Genomic DNA, 7,625 nt, shown 5'->3' on the forward strand with positions numbered 1-7,625 from the left:
CCCATTTGGTGATGTCATTTGGCAGGATAAATAGGGACATCTGACAACACATACAGACAATCTCACTTCTGATTCCAGCAAAGCATTTTGATCCAGCATTCAACATCCAGCCTTCAACATCCTTCTAGATCCAGATGCCAACCACCAAGCCAAGCAGTAGCTGAACCATTTTCAGCTAGGCCTCAATCCTCAACTAATCCTCACAACTCAGTGAACCGCTGTGGTGGGGAAAAGCATCCTGAAACTATCTGGCTTGCTACCATAAATGCTTGCCTGCTGAACTCGCCATCCCACTGATCTAAAATATCCAGAAACAAGAAGGGCAGATCCCGTGCAGTTCTGGTGATCGGCCTAGTTGATGTGCTGTCCTTCCCTGATAGACGCAATCCAATTGACCAGAACTTTGACGATCCAAAAAGCTTAAATCCCATTGGATTGTGAGTATTAACAGGATGCTAGAGAGCTATTGTATACCTTGCCTTATCTTGTTCCACCCTAATCTCTGAACTATCCTTACTTTCATAACCAGTAACAGTGTCAAAATCTTTAGTGCTATCCTATCCTGTCTATTTGCTAAAGTGTCATTTTCATAGTCATTTTTATTTGTCTAACTCTTATCCATAAATCCCACTTCGAGTGCTTGGACTGGTTCCGCCGGGGAAGGTGCTGCGGATCTGTTACTGAAGTCATGAATCAGTCTCAGAGCTTACTTCATCCCAACCTGGTTGTCGAGTTTGAATGCTCTAGTTTTCAGTAAAAGCATAATCCATATTTTTGGGTTTTAAACTGAAGTCCTTGTCCAAATTTGCGTCTTTATTTTTGAAAAACACCTCTCACTTAAACCTCTATAAATCCCTCGGTTTTACAGATAGAAACACAATTTCAACTCCCTGTGATACCTAACACCCGTAGCTATCTCCACAACTAAAACATCGCAGAACAGTGTGTGTATTTGACCCATTTTACTTCAATATTGCATAGTAAAAGTTTGCCACAAATTTGCAATTTCAGCCAAAGTACACGTGTATTGTGCCCATTTAAAAGTGCATTTTCCATCCTATCCTGATCTGAAGTATATCTTGTGGTTCATATTATAGCCCATGCATGTTAGGACCTGAGTAGCGTAGCTTTCTTTAGAATTTGTCACCATTTTAGTATTTTGACCATTTTGCAGTATTTCACAAAGCCATTTTCACCTGTCATTTCAAAGTGTAATTTGCTCAAATAAGGTTTTCTCTCCTGTGTGGGAGGGACGATTGCCTATAACTCTAGACATTGTATTTCATTCCTGAAAACCTGCCGATTACTCACATTGGTGTAGGATTGCTTATGTGTATGTAAACAACATTTTGCAGGGGGAACATTACCTAAACGCTCTCTGTGTGCAAACCAAGACTGTTCTTTTTCCCTGTGTTTTCTATTTTGCCTCCTTATAAGTGAATTAAATTGCTTGACTTATATTTCTGAATTGTATGTTCACCCTTTGGGTGATTGCTGCCCCATATACCTATCTGTAGTAAACCTATGTGTGATTTGAATATTAAATAAATAAATATTTCCCTTTGCAAACTAGCCTGATTCCTGGTTCAGTATGATCTGGGGGGTATTTTGAGAAGGGTGTGATATGAGTGGTATATCATTCAGAATATTGAACTTATAGACACAAATATATAAGGGTTTCATTCACGCACTACATGCAAGGCGAGACTTGGGTGTGTGCCTGATTGAAATTCCTTACAGGCACTGTATGCACTCAGAAACCAGCCTGGTTCTGACCATCATCTCACGCCGCACAAAATCGTGACAGGAAGAAGGATGCACACAGAATTGACACCTCAAAATAGAGCTAGATGTGATGCCCAGCCAACAGGAGAAGTGTTAGCATTGGAAATGCAAAATTACTTCAATTGCATGACATCTTGTCTTACTGTAATTTCAGGACAGCCGCAGCAACAACAAGAAGGGTGCAGGGCAGCACAGAACACAGAAGGAGATACTACAACAGATCCAGTTCTGAAATTACGTGCTCCTCCAATATTCCCTGGGGACACAGTCCTTGTGAGAAACCACATTAGAAAAAAGTGGGACGAGCCGAGGATCACGACCCCTTTAAAGTGAGGATGTCACATCCTCTGCAGTCAAGGTACAGGGAAGAAGAGCTTGGAACTTTCTGGGTGGCATCAAGCCATACATCGGAGAAGACCCTCTGCCCGCACCCCACCGCGTCTAGCCTACAGACAACGGGGAAGAAACATAGCACGTGCAGACGAGATCCATGATGAGGAAGAAGGACGCATGACCAGCAGAGCAGAGACAGAGAACATTTTGTGCATTTTGCAGCTTAGGTTGAACACTTCCCTTTGAGCAAAATAAAGGGAAAAAAGGTACATAAAAACACGGACACTCTGCGCATCATAGTTGAAGGGTGAACCAGAAGAATTGCATGTATAAACCACAAAAGTAGCTTGTTGATTGTGAACTTTAGACTGAGACAAAAACAAAGCCGTGAAAAGAAAAGAAATGCCAGATTTTGATAGAGGATACGTGAATTGGAAGAGAATACAATATCCTGACTCTTTTGATACAGAAGCCTCATTCGGACTTACTCATGGTGTGACACAATAGTGACTTCACCAAAGAAGTTCTGATCTATTTTGAGTTAGTATTGAGGTCATACCCATCGTTGGTGGGAAGAATCACATGCATAATGGATGTTCTTCAAAACCCTGAAAACGAAAAGACAATCAGGAGGCTGCTCACAGTGATTATAGAGCAGTTTCTTTTTATTCCGGAATACAGCGAGGACAAGACAAATGTCCCTGTCACGAGAAGATAACATTTTCTTTCACCTAATTGAAGACTTTTCAGAACTTGTGAGGAGACATGCCAGTGTTGATGTCCTCACTTTCATTAGAGACCCAGCAAACTCTCCTGAGTGGTATTGTAATGCAGGTCGAACTTTATAATCAGCAGCATAATGACCGGAGAAGATCACAAAACTTTCTGTCGAGGGACAGATCGTGAAGGTGTTGCCAAGGACTTTGGGTTTTGTTTATGTCGGTAAAAAGAAACGGCATGTCATCCGTAGCAAAACAGAAAACAGATATTGACTGGAAACTGATCTATCTTGACCACGTGAACTAAAGGACTTGCTGTACTTATTGCTGCAATTGGAACTTGCGCTTTTTGAGAAGGAACTGTTTCCAGAGACAAGAGACAGTCTATTGCTCAGACAAAAAGGATAAACTGTCATCATCTGTAACCTGCAAACAGTGACAGCAGAATCCAGATAAAAATGGCAAATGTGTAGCATTTATTAAAAGTTAGGTTGCTCTTTAAATAATCAAGATGGGAAACCATAGCAGTAACGTTGTCCGCCCTCATGAGGAGAGACGTTCATATTGACCAAGGAACAAATGCTGTAAGCTCACTTATAAATGCATTATTTACCTGTGTATAATATCCATTATCAAATTACTGTCATTGACAATTAGAACAGCATTTTTCATTGGTGTCCAGAGCGTTCAGGTTCCTGTGCCCCCACCTAATGATGTACGTATGCAACCTACAAAGTTAACCAGCCTTACATAGTCATCCCAGTTCCTGTAAAGAGTGACAGAGTGGCTGAACTTGGAATGGATGTGATAAATAATGACACATGCACAATACTTAGGGTAACAAAAAAATTGCAATGCCAGAGACAGGGTCGACAAAGCGAACCTGAGAAGAGGTTGAGGGAAAGTACACATTGAGTACCTACACACCTGGTCTAGTGTCAATGACTGCAGAATCACATTACAGAGAAGGGGGAAAACTGGGACAAACACGATGGGAAGTTCCACACCAAGAGATGTTGAGAGACAGTTGGAGAAAGCTGCATTTCCAAAGAGACAAGAAACATCAGAGAACAAGCAACTAGAGACAGCACTGAGAAGCACACCTGATCCAGAGATGAAAAGGTCAAGCACAAGGCCTACAAGACAATCACGTGAAGTGACAATGGTAGAATCGATATGGACATTTATGAACAGAACCAGAAAGAACCAGGGGGATAAAGAAAGGCTTACTGAACTTTCTCCTACTCTGATAACACAGACAAAAGTAAATGGATCAGTGATGAAGATACCTGAGTGTTCTCCAGCAAGAAGAAGCTATACTGATGTGTTTAAGGATGTGGTTATAGCAAATTACAGGAAGACCTAAAGAATTAGAAGGAGCACACAAAGACAATAATGAATTGAACGATTACTTGGACAGCACAGCACATTTGGGGAACAACATATGGTTCCAACACATGAAGGAAGTTGGAAGATGAACTTCAGAGGGAGAATGCTTTGTGTGTGCACTCCTACCGTACAGCATGGGGAAGTCAAAAGTCTTTGTAGCTGTTGAAGTAGATGTGCAGACAGCACACTGTCTGTAACACATAGCAATGTGCAAGATCAGAGGTCAGTTCATAGGTAGTGGTGCTTCTCTCAAGTGGGCAACTGAAGTGACTGATCCAAATGAAGATGATTATGTACAAGACATAAATACAAGAAACAACGGCAAAACAAAGAATATTGTGATAAGATATGAAAAGCCTTGAGTTAAAGGAGTAGAAATCAGAAGAGAACCAAACCAAAAACTGAACGGCAAAGGGAAATATCCAGAAGAAGCACGAAGATGGAAAAACAGACATCAAATGCAAATCTGGGGAACAGTGCTTTCACCAGACGGATGGGAGAAAGGAGTAGTGATTTGCAGAGCATGTATGATTATTAGACACTATAAGGACACCATTGAAAATGCACACATGGTATGCAAGCAATTATGGCCGAGACTGGCAAAAGTGCTAACATGGGTTGAAGACAGAGGAGGACCCCTACAGATAGTGCCATTGGAGAATTCCAAGCTGCGCTTCAGAAACAATGGTACTATGAAAATGGGAGAAAATCAGAACTGTGAACAAATATTCGATACACCAGAAATGATGCATGGAACAGCACTGATCATGGATCACTATTGGGCTTCTGGATTCAGCCTACATCAGACTGCCTAAAGATTGGTGAGGAATTTACACATTGGTGAATGTTCATGTTCCAGCATTGGTGATAGCAAAAGATTACCTGAATATCGACAGTTTCCCAAAAGCAGATTCTCATATGAGAAAGAAGAGATCTGTGGAACTGATGAGCCGAATGAAAAGAGAAAACTACTTCTCTGCCAAGTGAGAAGAACCTTTCACGCAACCCCATATGAACACAGACTGCTCAGCTTGACCTCATCAGTGTTCACGACAATCCTGATGCCAAGAATTCAGGTGGGAGCCAATACTAAACGGTTGCAAATAACCAGATGGGAGTTACTGCAGACCATCAACACCACAATAAACGGATTCAATGCAGTCAGAGAAGAGTTGAAAACGATCAGAATAATGACTCTCCAGAACAGATATATTCTAGACATGATCACAACTATCGATGAAGGTGTTTGTGCAAAAATCGGAGAATCATGTTGCACATTAATACCATCTCACAACGACGACAATGGAACCTTAACAGAGGCCATAGGTATGCTGATAAAACTGCAGCATCAGATGATATATGAAGCTGATGAAGTCGATGATGACAGTTGGTTTGGATCACTGTTTTCATGGGTTCCGCAATGGATGGCAGATGCATTCAAGTTCCTCTGAGCCCTGTTGGTGATGATATTGCTTGGATTCCTAGTCATTAAGATAATAATCTCTCAGTGCAGAAAACTGCAAAAATGGCCATAAGGATGAACATCATGATTGATGTTGAGTCAGGATGAAAACCTAAGGACCTGACTGACGAAGAAATAAGAGACTTTGAGAAGGCCAGCATTTATGCACCAGAAGGGACAAAGTTTCGGTATCCAATGAACCAGAGAGAATATGTGAGAAAATGGATCTATTGCAATCCAAGTGGAGAATATCAACTAATGACATGGAACAAAGAAGAGCACGTAAGGGCAGCAGGATATTTAAAGGGAGTGATAAGGATATGGACCCCAAAGGAACAGTCCTACAGACCCAGATGCCTAGATCCAGAGGATGACAGAAAAGTAAATGCAGAGAAAGAAGTAAGAGTGGTCGATGAATCGCCCAGTGGGGGGAGTGAAGAGGAAGTGCCAGGCATTATCCGCACTCCAGCCACCTGCTTTGAAGTGCCAGGAATGTTCACACCAAAATATGTGACGTATGGAGAACAGTTAAAGCAGCCGAGAGCTGCCGTCGGGCTCTGCCCAGTGCCCATCGGAAGAACAGCACCCATTGAAGTACCGACAGCTAAGCAAACCTGGACAGTAAGGTACCCACTGGGAAATCCGTACCGACAGACACAACAAATGGACGCTTGTCAGAATGGAATACCCGAAGAAACCAAGAAGATACTAAAATAAGAGGACTGGTGACATTAGGAGAAATCGAGTTGATGCACATAGAGTTTATAAGGACCTAAGAATGCTGATAAAGAGACGAAATACCATGGATTAGTGACATCTTGAGCCTAAGGTGAAACAGTTGATTCCAAGATAGAGGAAACATATGCCATATGCACGATGAAGATATTCAGGTAGTTTAAAAGTGTACATATGGAAGAGACCACAAGAAGCAAATACATTGTGAAGCTTGCTTAGGCTTAGTAGATAAATAGATTGCTGCAAGCACCAACTATATATATATCTACCTCAAAAGCACTTTATAGATGAGTGAATATCCACTAAGCACATGAGCAGAATTGAATGGAAGTTACGAAAGCCCTATAGAGGATAGTGCCTTAGCAAACAAATCATGAATTAAAGACAGAGAGAGACCCCGCTGAAGGCAACCATGCAAGGAATCCGAGGTTGTACCAGGCTGGGAATAGGCTAGCGATGCCTACGACTAAAGATAAGAATAACAAGAGTCTCCTGTTCAGCAAGGTTGAGATAAGTGCAGATGGTATACGACTGTCAGAAATAAATCAAATACACAGAATTGCATGAAGAAGAGGCTGATTCCACGGTGTCCCAGTCACGTGGTAAGGCAGGCAGAAAGGAATGAGACTTTCACACCTATGGATGCAGCCTTGTTGTAGCCTTACTCCTTAAACTCTCTCAGACCAAGAAGCAGACCCAAGCTACAAAGCAGTAATTGACACACGGCCCCTGAGGTGATATATGGTTATAACATAAATCGAAGGGAAGCTGGGGTGCAGACTTACTCCCTGCACCTGCAGTAGCCAGTTCGAAGGAAGGGCTTAGTTGCCCCACCTGACATTATTACCCAAACCCCTCTCCCTGTTACCATATACAGACATAGTACCTAGGTCAAAGTTACCTTCCTATAACCATTCAAGTTGCATGTTAGGTTTTTAAGATTACATGTCAATGATGATGAGTTTTTGGTATACAGGTTGTGTTTTTCTTAAAGTAATCAGAGTTTAAGCGAGAAGGAAGATCGAGCGGTTGCTGATGTTCAATGAACTCCCTGTTTTTTGTACTTGTCATTAAACGGACTCCCTTTGCCAACCTATTGAGTTGTCATTATTGTTTGATAGGAGAGTATGAATCTGCTTCCCCATCTATCTCAACTGTGCTGCTGCTCATCTTAAAGGGATGTTTGTAAACCCCCAGTCTTA

The sequence above is a fragment of the Ambystoma mexicanum genome, chromosome 9 (assembly GCF_040938575.1).
Source record: "Ambystoma mexicanum isolate Mex_15411 chromosome 9, UKY_AmexF1_1, whole genome shotgun sequence".
Classification (NCBI taxonomy): Eukaryota; Metazoa; Chordata; class Amphibia; order Caudata; family Ambystomatidae; genus Ambystoma; species Ambystoma mexicanum.